This window comes from Aotus nancymaae, unplaced genomic scaffold (assembly GCF_030222135.1).
Source record: "Aotus nancymaae isolate 86718 unplaced genomic scaffold, 86718_ANA_hifiasm-v0.15.2.pri h1tg000067l, whole genome shotgun sequence".
Classification (NCBI taxonomy): Eukaryota; Metazoa; Chordata; class Mammalia; order Primates; family Aotidae; genus Aotus; species Aotus nancymaae.
In genome coordinates, this window is record NW_026988482.1 from 35,789,436 (window position 1) to 35,805,301 (window position 15,866).

Genomic DNA, 15,866 nt, shown 5'->3' on the forward strand with positions numbered 1-15,866 from the left:
TCAGGGTTCTCCAGAGAAACAGAACCATGGGGCGTGTACAGAGAGAGATTTATTTCAAGGAATTAGCTCATGTAATTGCAGGAACTGGAAAGTTCAAAATCTGTAAGATAAGCCTACAGACTGGAGTCCCAAGGAAGAGGTGATGTTGCAGAGTCCAGGGGCAATCTGGAGGCAGAATTCCCTTGGAGGATATCAATCTCTTTTTCTCTTAAGTCCTTCGATTAATTAGGTGAGGCCAAACCATATTATGGAAGGTAACCTGCTTTTCTCAAGGTCTACTGATTTGAATGTCAAATCTTATCTAAAAAATATCTTCCCAGCAACATTTAGACTATTATTTGACCACGTCAGGGTTCTGTTGTCTAGTCAAATTGACACATACAATTAACTATTCCAGATGGGGTGAGACATTGTTGACGTCACAAAATCTTCAACAAGCATGAAAAGTACATGGAAGAGAATTAAAGGGCAAGTTCATCTGCTTAACCTAATATATCGAAACGAGAGAAGGGAAGGACAGAAAGTTTGATTTTATTCCTATTAGCCGAGGTATTTTTTCTTTTAATCACTAGCTGGTTTAAATATCTACTTACATTCTCAAAGTGTCAGGGTCCATATTAATTGTTCTAATATTCCATAGCTTTGCTCCAGAAAACTTGTGAAACATCTGGCAAGTGATAGAAAGATATCCTAATAGATAATAATAGCAAATAATGATTGAATACTAGACACTTTCTATGCATTTGTTTTATTTTATCCTCATAACAACCCTCTGAAGTAGGTACCAATATGTGATCATTTCACACATGAGGAAACTGAGGACTTTAGAGAGCTAAAGTGACCAGCTAAGAACACCCAGCAGTGAAAAGTCAGAATAGTGACTCACAAATCTATAGAACCCCAAAGCCCATGTTATTGCAGACTATACTAAACTGCATCCCTGTTTTATTTTATTAACGCTCCAGTACATATCAACTGTGTGCTACAAATAAACTGTGTGCTATTTGGGCTACAAATAAATAGGAAAGGATAAGCTGAGGATGGTTGTTGGTCTGGTCCATGCCTTTCTCTTTTGCCTTCCCATTAAGGAACCAAGCCATGCCACCTACTGCATGCCAATAGTGGGAATCACTTACTTATATATTTACTTGAAGGGTTACTGAAAAATAAAATGAAATCATCATTGAGGCACAGAAAGGCAATTTAGGTATAAGCAGCCAGAACAGGCAAGGGAGCTAAATGTAACAAGTACAACATGGGATACTATACATGAAAGGTTATAAAGAAATTGCCATCACCCAAGGTCTACCTTGCAAACAAACGCAAATAGTTCTATTCCTTAAGTATTCATGTAAGGATACAATGCAGTCTGTATCCTCAAGAAGCTCAGACTCGTTGGAAAAACAAAACTCCAGAGTAAGGGCAAAAAAATTATTCAAACATAATTAAGCACCAATAATAAGTGTTTCAGGCACCTCTGGGAGGCGAGAAAAAAATGCTGGTGAATAATTGGCTTCTGTCTTCTAGCTCCTCCAAGAAAACTCAAAGAAAATTGGGACACCTGCCAAGAGGCAGTGAAAATCAGTCAGTGCCACCTTTCAGAAGTGGCATACTTCAGCCAGGAACTTCCAGCTCAATAAAGCCCTCAAAACAACTGGCTGTGACTTTCCAAATGTTTCATCTTCACAAGCTTTGCTTCCATAAGTTGCACTCAAGGAAATAAAATCAACCATGAGTTTCGACAACATTAAGTAATAATATGGCCCAGTTGGCAGGAGCCGCTGCCTCTGGCCTGCAGCACAGTGGGATTTCAACACAGCCTGGGGTATCCTGCCTCTGTTCCTAAATGGCCCACAGTGACAGAGCCTGTGCCTGGCTCACTTCTGTTCCCTCAGTGCCCAGTGTCTTGCCTAGCATATAATGGGTGCCCAATAAACAAGCAAATGAATGAAGCTAACAATCAGATGAAAAATTGCAGGGTAATTTGGGGATGGTATTCCCTTCTGTGGGTTCCTTCTGTAATTTTATGGCACTTATTTCAAACGGAGAACCAGGCTTTGGGCTTCTTTGTTTCAGAAGAGGTCTGAGGTCAGTAGCAATGCCTGTCTTGTATGGAAATCCAGAGTCACTGAAACAACTATTATGGGTTTTCTGGAGCTGACAGAGAGAGGGAAGGGTAACTTTAAGGGCTGGAGGAGGAGGAAAGAAGGAAACGTGTCTCAGGGAAGCTGGGAAAGAAGACAGAGGTTGGGGGATCTGCTAAACAGCTAAGATTTAAGGCTCATCGTGGCAGCACTCTGGGGGCACTCAAGTTCCACCTCAAGCCCAATTCCAGTACCCCAGGCTCAAGAAAGTCTGCAGGCTGACAAAATGGGTGTCTGCACTTTACTTCCATGCACTCCCTACCTATTTGAGACCCAGGATACCCAGGAGACCTTTGCACAGCACTCTAGGTAGCGGGCAAGAGCAGGAAACACAGAGAAGAAATGTATCCCAATAACAGCCAAGGTTGAAATTAAATCCACCCTTGCATGATGAGAAAACTTAAGGAAAGATTTAAGAAAATTAAGAAAGGCAATTATTCTTCTGACTGTGAGATTATAGATAGTCACACCTGCCACAGCAGTTTAGTTTACAAATTGCAAACAAGTATAAAGCACTCAACTGGTGATGCATTTATCATCCAGTGAAGCCTGATGAGTTAGCAAATACCGTTTTGCATAAAGCACATCCATGCAAAGCCATGCTAGGATGTGTGGATGCCAACAGCACATCCACACACCTGTCGAACATGGAGCTCCAATTTGGAGCCTCAGGGCAGGATCCACATGTGACCCTATCCAGCAGTTTCTTCAGCCTGACTACTCAAATTACACGTCAATTCCCCAGGATTTATAAATTCATCCCCATACTAGGACTTATGGTTCATCTTTTTGGCTGTCCCACTGCCTAATGATTGGCACACAACTAGTGCTGTTAACTAGTGCTATTAACCAACAATAATAATGATGAAAATAACAAAACTGAAAATAGTGCTATCGTCATGGAGTTCTTACTCTCTGCCAGGGAATGTACTGACCTCTTTACATGGATCAGTGAGGTGAAAAAAACAGAAAAAAAACCTCTTATTTTGTCATTTTACAGATAAGAGGATTGGTGTTATCTTCATTTTACAGAAGAGGAAACAGAGGCTTTGAATGGCTTAAAATTTGCCCATGTTTATGGTAAAGGCGGAATTAAAATCCAGGCAATCTGACTCTAGAGCCCATGCTTTTTAAATAAAATTTTATTGTGGTAACACCACTTAACATGATATCTACCCTCTTACCAGATTTTAAAGTCCACCATGCATTATTACCATCTATAGGCAGTATTGTATAGCAGATCTCCAGAACTTACCCATCTTTCATAAGTAAAACTTTATACCCACTGATTAGCAACTCCCTGTTTCTACCTCACCCCAGCTCTCTGGCAACCACAATTCTACTCTTTACTTCCACAAATTTGACTATTTTAGATACCTCCTATGACTGAAATCACGCATTATTCTTCTGTAACTAGATTATTTCACTTAGCACAATGTCCTCCAAGTTTATCCATGTTATCGCACGTGGCAGGATTTCTTTATTTTTGAAGGCTGAATAATATTCCATTGTTTGTACAGCATGAAAAAAATATATTTGTTGATAGACAGGTTGTTGCTATATTTTAGCTGTTGTGAATAGCGCTGCAACGAACATGGAAATAACTGATACATCTTTGAGATCCTGATTTCAACACCCTGAAGTGAGATTGTTGGATCATATGGTAACTTTATTTTTACATTTTTGAGGAACTTTCATAGCATTCCTCAGAACAACTACACCATTTTGCATTCCCACCAGCAGTGTACAAGGATTCCAGTTTCTTCACCTTCTCACCAATGCGTGTCTTTTGGCTTTTTCATAATAGCCATCCTAAGTGACCTGAGGTAGTATCTCACTGTGGTTTTGATTTGCATTTCTCTGATGATTTGTGACATCAGACACATTTTCACATGCCTTGTATAGGTCTTCTTTGGAGAAATAGCTACTCAAGTCCTTTGGCCATTTTAAAATCTAGTTATTTGGGGGTTTTTTGCTATTGAGTCATAAGAAAGAACCCATGCTTTTAACTATTACAAAATATTGCCTCAATATGTAGTTATTAACAAACAAATAAGTGCTAAGTGTTTAAAGATAATTCCATGTAATTTACTGTCCAAGTCACAGAGATCCAGAAGTTCCCAACCTCACTATGTCCCTTAGTGTCCCAGTTTTCCTACCACTGGAGAAACAACAACCATAACCTATCCTGTGTTCCAGCCTTCAGGTAAACACCCTTCCAGCTCAACATTATTCCCTGTCCAGGTACACTCCCTGCACAATGATGAAGGCAGAATTCTTCCTACTAGACCCAAAGCACTCTGCCTTACTGATTTCCAAGAGGCTGGGATTGGAGACATTCCCCTGGGAAGAGATATTACATCTGCAGGAGCAGTAGTTTGAAATATACATGCACACGCACACACACACACACAAACACACACACGTGTATGTATATATGTATATGCATATATACACACATATGTATATATGTACTATATATAATATTTTTATTTAGAGAAGTATAAATTACATGTTATTCTATAATATAAACAACTATATTCATATATAGCTTCGTTTGTAAACCAAATTTGGTTTATAATTTTGGTTTTATAAACCAAATTTCATATTTTGCTATGTGAAATACAGTAAAATCATCTTGGATGGTGGGAGGTCTGCAAGATTGATGATTTTCAAAGATGAGGAAAATAAATTTTGATACTGGGAGCTAACTTGCTTTATCTTCAGAACACCTCTCTGAGGGGAGCCCTTATTTTAGTTTGGGTTCCCAAACTAAGAATTTGGATGGAAGGATTTGGAAGTGTTCCATGACATGGTGGTGGGGAAGGAAGTGAGAAAGAACACTGGGGAGGGGAAGGAAAGGGAGCCAAGCAAGGGTGCCTTATAAGCAAAGTCTTACCTAGAGAAACTGCTCAGTCCCTCAGGGAACTCTGGAGATAGTGTAGGCAGTGATTCTTAAAGGGTGTTCTCCAGACCAACAGCATCAGCATTACCTGGGAATTTGCTAGAAGGGCAAATTCTCAGGTGTCTACCCCAGACTTGCTGAATGAGAAGCTCTGGGGTGGAGCCCAGCATGTTGCATTTTAACCAGCCCTCCTGGGATTCTGATGCACATGAAAGTGTGCATGTAACACACCTCCACGTTGTCATAATCAGGCAAGGGAGCCAGAGTATTTAACCCTGCACCTATCATTGGTTAAGTGTTAGTGGGAGAGAAAGTGCACCAGCAGGTGGCATTTACGACAATTTTAAGAGATCCACAGGGTTTGGGGAGGCACTGACTGTGTCTGCTGAAGAACTCTTACTCTTTCTTTTCCAAAGAGTTCAGTGAGGCCAGTGTGACTTGCCAAAGGACACACAGCTGATCAGTGCCAGAATCAAAATTCAAATCTAGATCTATCTGACTCCAGAACCATTCTTTTAACCAAAATACTATACTGCTTCAAGATGGGCATTGGTGAAAAAAACTGTAGCACTTATACTTCTACAACAGCTCAAGGCCCATTCCTCTCGCCTTCTCTGGCTTCTTTTGCTCAAGTAAACATTTTCACTGAATGAATCAATCACTTAGCTTTAAATATCAACGGCATGTTTGCATAATAACCATACTGTTGATGACAAATGGACTTCCCTCATTTAGAGAGCTTCAATACCACTAACCTAAAATATCAGTTGAGGCAAAATAATTTCCCTCTTAGGATTTTATGGGGATTGTACATTCTACAGAGACTATCTAAAATGGAAAAGCTTGCCTTCTAGTCCAGTCAGTAGTGCTATCTATTTATATTTTGATGAAAGGAAGCATGTATAATAAAATTGTATAAATTTGTTTTGCAAGTAATCTAAAATAACTGCTTGGAAAGAATCATGATTAATGGAAAGATTTCTGAGTAACAGCCTTTCTTTTTACCGACGTAGCAACAAGAAGCAAAAGTTGGAGAATAGCTATTTCTTCAGTGTGATCATTCAACGCAACTGATTTACATACTGCCACGTAACATGTAGTATACTATTCCTCAATTTGGGTTTCATAGACCCCCGCGACTTTATAGACTGTGCCTTGTCTTTCATGACTTACACAAGTGTTTTATTATTGTTACTTAAATTATAATCTTAAAAACATTTTAAAACGGTCATAACAAGAACACTTCTGCTGTGATATTTTCTAACTGAAAAACAGTCTAATTTTATTAAATTTAATTTTATTAAACTAAAACTGCAATTAAGGCCTTCAGATGTATTTCAAGGGGTTTACCAGTTTTTCCTGTACAAAGAGTCCATATAATACTCAAGTATGAGAACCATTATGTAGCAGATTAGACCCTTGCTACTCCAAATATGGTCCCTGGATCAGCAACAGCAGCATCTCTAGGGAGATTATGAGAAAGGTACAATCTCAGGCTCCACCCACATCTACCGAATCAGAATCTGCACTGGATTCCAGCACAAAAAGTTCTGAGACTGGATCCCAACACCAACACTTACCAAATCTGCTATTCAACCTTCCTGAGTTTCAGGGTTCTCATCTGTAAATGAAGATGATAAAATAAATTCCTAACTCCTAGGTTTGCTGTGGGAATTAAAGAATGCACATAAAAGATGTCAATCATATAATGTAACACAAAGTACTCAATAAATATTAGCTATTACAATATTTTCCTTAAAACAGCAAGAATAAAAATATCATATAGGTGATTTACTATTTTAGCCAAGAGAATGATACATCTTTGAAATACTCATGGCTGACATCGCCTTTGACATTTGGTGAATATACACTCGGATTTCCTAATTTGTTAGTGAATGAAAAATCTATTGATTTGTTTAATGGCAATGTGTAACCTGATAGTTTATCAAATTCTCTGTGCAGTACAAGTAGATTTCCAGAAACAGCATTTAAGCTCCACTTGAGAGAAAAATATTTCTGTTTCCTGCAGAAATTAGGAGAGTAAGTTGGAAACTCTCCAACTGAAAGACTTGCATTCAGAAGACTCAGTCCATACAATTCATATTTACATCTTTTCTTCAAAACCCCTAAAATATTGACTCATATTTTAAAACACAACATCGAGCCCAATTCAATGTGACTGAAATTAAGACACACAGACAGCCTCATCATGTCGTTATGGCAACTTCTCACAAAACTGTCCTTTTAGTCATTGAGCAGTTCCTAATTTTCTCGCTTTGCAAGGAAGCCCCAGTTGCTTCCTCAGAAGGCTCAGCCCGGTATCAAAAGAAACTGTATATGATGGTGATAGAAGCATTCACAACGGTCACTTTTAGGAAAATAACATTTTATTATTAGTCACGCTTTGCATTTCAACTTGTTTTCCTCCTCAGCATGTCATTTGTGGTATCTCTGATTTCTCATAGTTTAGAAGATTGTCACAATAAAGGGGCTGGTTGAATTTTTGCTTTCTTTCTAAATCCCAGGATGGTACAAAACCCCAAAATCATCTAAAACTGAAAGGAATTTTCAGATGGAAGCTCTCTCACCTCTGTGTCCATCGAGGTCGCTAGATGAACAGCACAGAATCACTGAAGTTTTAACATGTACTTTAAAGTTATTTACGTATTTTCCCAAGTGAATAAGAATGAGTTTAGTATTTTACTTTTGCAGGATTAAACTGGAATAATTTATGAAACAAATCAGGTATTTGATTTGTGATTGTACCTAGAACCATACTTGGAACTCAATGAAAGTGTTTAAAACAAAGACTTTTATTCATGAAACATTACAAATTCTGAGAAACTGTTCTAGATTAAAGGAAACTAAATAGACACAATAACTAAATAAAATGTGGTATCCTCAAATGAATTCTGGATTGAAAAAAAGCAATATAAAGATATTATTGGGACAACTGGAGAAATTTGAATATGAGCATTAAGATCATTAGATAATGACCTTAAGGTTAAATGCCCAAATGTAATCATGTCCTGTGATTATGTAGGAGAATTTCCTCGTTCTTAGAAGTTGATTGCTGAAATATTTGCTATAATGTCTGCAATTAATTTTCAAATGGTTTAAAATATATACATACACATACACACACTATAGAGAGAGAGATTTAAGAAGCAAATGTGGTAAATGTCCAAACCTGGACAAATCCAGGTGAAAAATATAAGATCGATTATTGTGTTATTCTTAGTAGTAAAAAATGGGGATGGAGAGGTCCTTTTTGATTAATGGATTCAAATCTGTTGGGAGAGAAATAGAAAAAAAATAAAGATGCAGGTAATAAGGGAATATGATAATCTGATAGTGTATGAAATTGTACAAAAAGTCTTTTAGGACCAAAAGCATCCACATAAGAGTCATCTCCATAGAGATAATATTTGACCCGAAATGTATAAATAGATTTTATTACACATAAGAAAATACCTTTAAAATAACAGAACTAGACTGAAATGATCCAAGACAGCTACAGAAGTGCCAGAAATAGCCATGAAAGCAAGCAAGAGAACGGACTACATATCTTAGGCCTGTCCTGTCAGATGACAAGTCTATAGACAGATGACGGACAGAGCCGGGAACCTCAGCTTTCACCCACGTGTGTAAGCATTGCAGTCATTGCATGACCTGTTACAAAAACGTCAGAAACCACACAATCACTGCACTTATCAGCACATAAGCTTTTGAAACAGCAGAAAAGATCCAACAAATCAGTATCGTTTCTCAAATTCATCTTAGTAACGGACATATTACTCATATTACTCATATTACAAAATCTCACACATATTCCTTTTATTCGTGTCTATTTTTCTTGTAAAATGTTTGTTTTCATATTTTAAAAAACTAACCAATCTAGTTCTTTTTTCAGTTACATCCTTAAAAAATCATTAATACACAGTACACGGACTAGTAAAGTGTGTGAGCTCTGATGTCAGATTGCCGAAGGTTGAAATTTGCTAGCTACCCACTCTTAACCTTTTGGAGTCTCAGAGTCCTCATCTGTAAAATGGGGCAAATAAATACCTTTTTAGATCACAGATTTCCTGTGCTTGTCAAATTAGGTATGCTTTTGAGATCATGCCAGACAATATTATTTGTAACTCATTTCAATGTATCTATATCCATTTATTTCTTAAAACAAGAGATAGGACTATTTGAAAGATACAGATAGCCCAAGACCTTGCCTACAGTAAAAAGACTAGTAAAAATTCTAATGCATAATCATGTAGGGTTCCTGGGAACCACACAGAGAGGAAGAAAGTATATTATAGATTTTGGCATTTTAGAAACCTGAGTTTACATCTCTAAACTGTGTATTCTTTGAGATACCTTAGATCTTTCTGGTTCCATGTCCTTATCTGGAAAATGGAAATAATAACATCTCTGCACAGAGATGACAAAGTGTGGGTATAATGCCTACCACACTGTAGCTACTCAGGAAATGGAAGTCACAATCATCTCATGCCACCAGGTTACTGAGCAGGTAAGTTTATCCAGTAACATAAATGTATACAGATAGATATCAAATTTTTAAAATAATAATATTTCAAATAGCTTCAGACACAGTCCATAGCCATTGAAATATTTATCACCACTTCTAGCAACTGGCTTTGTATACACATTGATTGTGTTTTGTTTTGGTTTACTTTTTAACTGAGGTAAAATACATGCAGTAAATGTGTTACTTTTTTTTTTATTTTTGAGACAGAGTCTCGCACTGTCACCCAGGCTGGAGTGCAATGGTACAATCTCTGCTCACTGCAACCTCCGCCTCCTGGGTTCGAGCGATTCTCCTGTCTCAGCCTCCTGAGTAGCTGGGATTACAGGTGCATGCCGCCATGTCCGGTTAATTTTTTGTATGTTAGTAGAGATGGGTTTCACCGTGTTGCCCAGGCTGGTCTCAAACTCCTGAGCTCAGGCAGTCCACCCGCCTTGGCCTCCCAAACGTTACTTTTTTAAAGTGCGCTAATCACAAGGCACAGCTTGATGAACCTGCATATATATATACACACACACACACACACACACATATATGTACACACCCATGTACCTACCACCCTAATCAAGATGTAAAGCATTTGCAGCATCTTCAGGCTGCTTGCAGTAAATACTCATCCCCAGAGAGAACCACTCTTCTGACTTCTGGCACCATAATTTTGTTTTGCCTGTTCTTGAACTTTGAATAAATACACTGTATGTACTCTTACTCTCTCTCTCTCTCTCTCTCTCTCTGTGTGTGTGTGTGTGTGTGTGTGTGTGTGTGTGTATAATATACAGTATGTTTTCTTTTGAAAACACATTAAAATTTCCAGTGTGGGCTAGGCACAATGGCTCAAGCCTGTAATCCTAGTGTATTGGGAGGCAGAGATGGGAGATTTGCTTGAGGCCAGGAGTTCAAGACCAGCCTGGGCAATAGAGCAAGACCTCCATCTCTATAAAAAATTGAAATAAAAAATTCCAGTGTGTTTCTGATGAGGCAGACTCCTTCCAGGAATCTTTTTATTAATAACTTTTTTGTTGTTATTGGAAGTCCCTTGTCTTGGGTTTAGATTCATTTGCTGTTTGTTTCAGATTAATGCTCTGGGCATGTTCTGCATCGAAACCATCTTTCAGGAACTGAATGGTTACTACTTGTGTTGTTCTACTGAAGAAAGAACATGGGTGTGGGCATTCAAGTATAGCCTCTTAAAAAAGAACACACAAGTGGCTGCTGGGTACCATTATATAATCACACACCTATTCTGACATACAAGGCTTAAATCACGAATATCTCCTTTCTGAAGGGGAAAGAAGCAAAAATCCAACTGTGCAGAGTTTTAGGACAAGAATATTATATGAAGAAAATACAGCTCCAAGAGATAGTGGCTGAAAGGGCAGAATTAGAGAAGCAGAAGAAGCAAGGAATTATGGCAAAGGCTTCTAAAAATAAAATAGGATGGTAAGCCCAAGGAAAAAAAGGCTACTTTTGCTAAGTCAAGGGTGAGAGAAAAATAATGAAAGATGCAAAGAAGAACGACGATGGAGCTCCTATTTCGTCTCAGTCTTTAGCACAAAGAACAAAGGAAGCAGGAGCTCAGTAAGATAAATATTAATGAGTCTCTGGGAATATCAAGAAACAGAATTAATAAGAGGCAGGTAAAAGAATACTTATACAATTTAAATATTTATAAATCAGTAGAGCTGGGTGAGATTCATTTGAACATATTCAAAGAACCAGCTAAGGCAGAACATACCTGCAATACTGGTGTTTGTCATAGAGACTTATGTACCAGGGAAATTTAAGCAGGCTGATTTAGTGTTGGAGATAAAGCAGCCAAAAGCAGATCCAGGAAAAGGTGGGCTAGTTAGTGTATCCAAATTACCAGTCAAAACTCTAAATGAAATCATAAATCAGTCCATGAGCACCTTGAGAAAAATAACATAGTAAGTCATAGTCAAAGAGGTTCATAAAAACAGAGCCTGACAAAGCAACTTAATCCATTTTTGGATATGCTAAGAAATTTGGGTTATAGATATAGTTTAGAGAAGCCCTGTAGATGCCACCAGACAATTCAATTTGAACCCATTTGGTGATGCAAGGGCTGTTACTCTCACTGTTTCCAATAGAGAAGGACAATTTCACCTGCACTTTTAATACGCAGGGATAGGGTTCTCCATTTATTCCCCATCCTAGCCAGAATGAAGTTAATTTCATTATTAGATAAATACAGTCAGTGCCCAGAAGTATCCAAATGAGAATGAAAAATATTGATGATTCTGGAGCAAACTAGACTGACATCTCTCAGAAAAACAACGTACATGTGTATGTGTATGTCTGCAATTATCAAGGTAATTCAAGGAAAACAAATACTATTGTTCAAATTGATCATATATTTATGGAAAATATAAAAAGTTGTGAAAACAAAGGCCTTTTATAAAATACAAAGACGTGATCCTGTCATCAGGCCCTGCTGAAACTGTCCAGTGACTTCCCAGGGTTCTTAGGCCAGAACCCTCAGCCTCCCCTCCAAGCCTGCCTACTCTGTCTGTGCTCCCCTCTGCGGCATCACTGGCACCACACCCCTCCTTGCTCTAGGCGAGCCAGCTCCTCTGGCCTTCTTTCAGCAAGACTTCCTGCTGTTCTTGCCACTGAGCCTTTGTACGTGCTGCCCTTCCTTTTACTTACCCTAGTTACTCATTCTACAGTTTTCTACTCAAATCCCACTTTGAGGGTAAACCTTCTTTTACCTCCCAGAACATAATATCTTCATTGTATTTGCTCTAATAAAACCACATTTTCTTCCCAGAGGCATTTATTTTAGAATGTGATTTTATATTCATTTTTTAAAAAATAAGTGTAGTCCTCTTCCACTAGACTGCAAGCTCTACCGGAAAAGGGACTGAGTATGAGTATTTCACAATTGTATCTCCAGGACATAGCACAGTACCCAGGTACAATAAATATTTGTGATTAGATAAAAAAATAATTAGGAATGTGTGTGTGTGTGTGTGTGTATGTGTGTGTGTATATATATATATAAAACAAGTGTGTGTGTGTATGTGTATGTGTGTATGTATATATACATATATACATACACACACACACAGTTGGGCTCTCTTCATAAAAGGTTAGGTGGAAACGACATCTCTCTATCCAGGATATTATAATATTCTCTTCAGTTTTCCTTTCAAGTACAATAATAGGAAAAAAATTTTTTAACGAGGGTCTTGTTGACAGAGGTGTAAAAACATGAAGCAGCTAAAACTTGAATTGTTGAATTCTACATTTACACATTATATTTACCTGTGATGTGTTCCAAAATTTCATTTCATGGTGATAATGAATCTGTGGGAAATTAGCATTCTATCACTCTTCATATGACAGTGTTAGTGACGGTTTTCCAAGCCATGTATCCTGCATAAAATGAAACATTTATCAGATAACCAGCTTGTGTAGCACACCCTTTCTATCTCAACAGTGTTCTTCTTTACACCTCAGAAGGACCTAAACCTAGAATTAGAGACAGCCATGAAGTTCGAGAATAATATTTTATTATAAGGTCAATCCCTGATAGGAAATTTTCTGCCATGATGTTTGTATGTTTATATCTCTTAATAGGAATTTGTAAGTTAATAAGTAACTAGCCCCCTGCAAGCAAGGTTTTGACATGTCCAAGGTCACACCAAAATTTGTGACTCACCTGGGGGCTAGAACTCAGACTTCTAGTTTCAGTCAATTGATTTTTTGTTAGTTTCTTCATTCAGCAAATGAAACCTGAATGGCCCCCATGAGTCTGATACTGTGTTGGTCACTGGGGAAATAAAGATGAAGACACTGTCCTTGTACTTGTGGAATTTATCATTTGATGAAGGAGACCAAGGAAGAATGAATGAAAAGAATACAACGGTGGTAAATGCTATTTGTAACCACCACTCTAGGTGCCCCTGGCTGCTTTTCCTCAGCTTGCCTCTGATTTCAGCAGCAGCTGTGGTGGACAGCTCCGTGCCTGCTGACAGCTTTCCTCCTGCCCAGAGATGGCCTCTGCAGGAGTTTGCTCAGACTCAGGCAGAGCAACCCAGAAGAGTGGTATGACCATCCCTGAGAGCAATCGTCAATCAGAAGGGGATGCGAGTAGGTAGATAAACGTTCCATTTTTCCATCATTCAGAAGGACCCTCCAAGAGGCATTCTACATGGCTCCTGAGAGGATCCCCTCACGATTGAGCCCCAGTTGTCCACGGAAAGAACCAGCTCACTAATGTACCTTTACTGGCTTTTTCTCTGTCCCAGTCTCTCTCTTCCCCACCTCTTCACTCCTGCTTCCTAAATTCACCTCTGCCCAAATAAACTTCCTACACCTAAACCCTTGTTTCAGGTTCTCTTGTAGAGGAAGTGACACCAATACACAATGTCAGTGAATGAATTAATGCAGAGAAGGCACTGCAGCCACAGGTGCAAACTGGAGTCTCTTTTGTTGGCTCTCTGTGAGGTCATTGTCTATAGTGCAATGGTCGTTTTTCTTTTACCTACTTGAAGATTGTGTTGTTAAGTGTTGGGTGAGGGGGTGCAGGAGTGGAGTTTCCAGGTTAGAGCTGAATGGCTTCTGTAAAGAAACATAAATATAGCTGTGGGAAGAAGGAAAACATTCAGGAGCAGAGAAAGCCAAGATGGCGCACCTAAGAGGAGAAATGGTGGGCAGGAGAGAGGGTGGAAAAGATCTGAGTGTGAGGGATCTGAGTGAAAAAGATCTGAGTGTTGCTTTTGGAAAAGGGAATGCTGGGGAGGTGTGATATAAAATCCCCTGAGCTTTCCCCAGGCTTACACTGGGCCATGTGTACCTTGAAGTTCTTGGGACCGTACACAAAAGAGATGGCTTCAGAGTCAGTTCTGTGACTTCAATCTGAGCTTCTACTCCTGGGAACTGCTGCTGCTCACAAAGATTCCCACCAAACAAAGGACGGTGAACGAGAAGTGGAACAGCAAAGATGGAATAAAATATCTAGCTAGGGTTAGCATTCCTTACGCTTTTCTATGAACACTACTACTTATTTACAAGTCATGCCTTGCAGGGCAGGAATAAAGATTCATCGTGAGGAAAACATCCTCAGCCATCATAAATCAGATCCAGTCACTCTCCCCTGTGCTGCTCTCCACCATATTGGGATGGTGTCTGGGTTAGAGCCCCAGCCCCCAGCATAGTGCCTGGCATGCAGTGCCACAAGGTGCATACTTATGAAAGAAAACCAGGAAGAAAGAAAGGAAGGGAGAGAATTAGATAGCTGGCTATTCAATCAATGAGTCATTAATCAAAAGATTTTAACAATGATGTAAATTCAAGATCAATGCACAGAACCCAGTGAATTAAATCTTCATGAGGATGAAGACAAAAACATAAATCAGAAGCCTCCTGGACCCTATGACTTAGGTTATAAAGGACTGGGGAGTGGGTGGAGAGAACACTGTGTTCCCATGGAGGAAGTGGGAAAAGGTTTGTGGTTTTTTTTTTTCTTTCATTTGAAAACATCAGTGGGCAAGAGGATGGTCTCTTATTAGTAATGAGATATGGGCTTCCTTCCAGAAAATGATAGAGATTTTTCCAGCAAATCCATAGCCTTTGATGTAAGCACTGCTGAGAAAATATCTTCAACTGTGCAAGCATGGAAGAGAAATTTGAAGAAGGCATTTCATGTTCTCCCCTGTTGTATCTTTGATGTACACAAAGGATTTAGTCCTAGAAGATGAAGCCCTCACCCATTTTCTTTCCCCTTGAGGAGAGCTTTGTTCCACATTTCCCTGTCGGGGCATGATCCTGTGAGTAGGTGGCACATAATTATTGGATGTTTTCATTATCCCAAGTATTTGTTATCCAAGTCCCTGTTATAGACAACAGGTTACAAAGAAAAGCAAAAGTCATCATAACAGCAAAATATTTACCAATAAACTTACCACTTACACTATTACCCCGACTTTAAAATTCCTTGCCAATTTCAAATTATAATTACAAATTACCTCTATTACACTACAAATCTAAAGCAAATCAACTGCTAAGAAAAGTGCAAATCTTTTAAAGGATACAGAGTTTCATAAAGTCAATCAAAGTGATCTGGGAGAAATACTGTAAATACAAGCAAAGCCTTTGGCAAATGACAGCATTGCCTAGTTAAACTAGTTAACAGCTGAAAAAGAAAAAAAAACTCATAAAGGGGATGACATAATAGCATTTATCAAGAAAATGATTTGTATATTGAAGGAAGAAACTCGGGGAAATTGATCAATACTGATTTTTTTCTCAA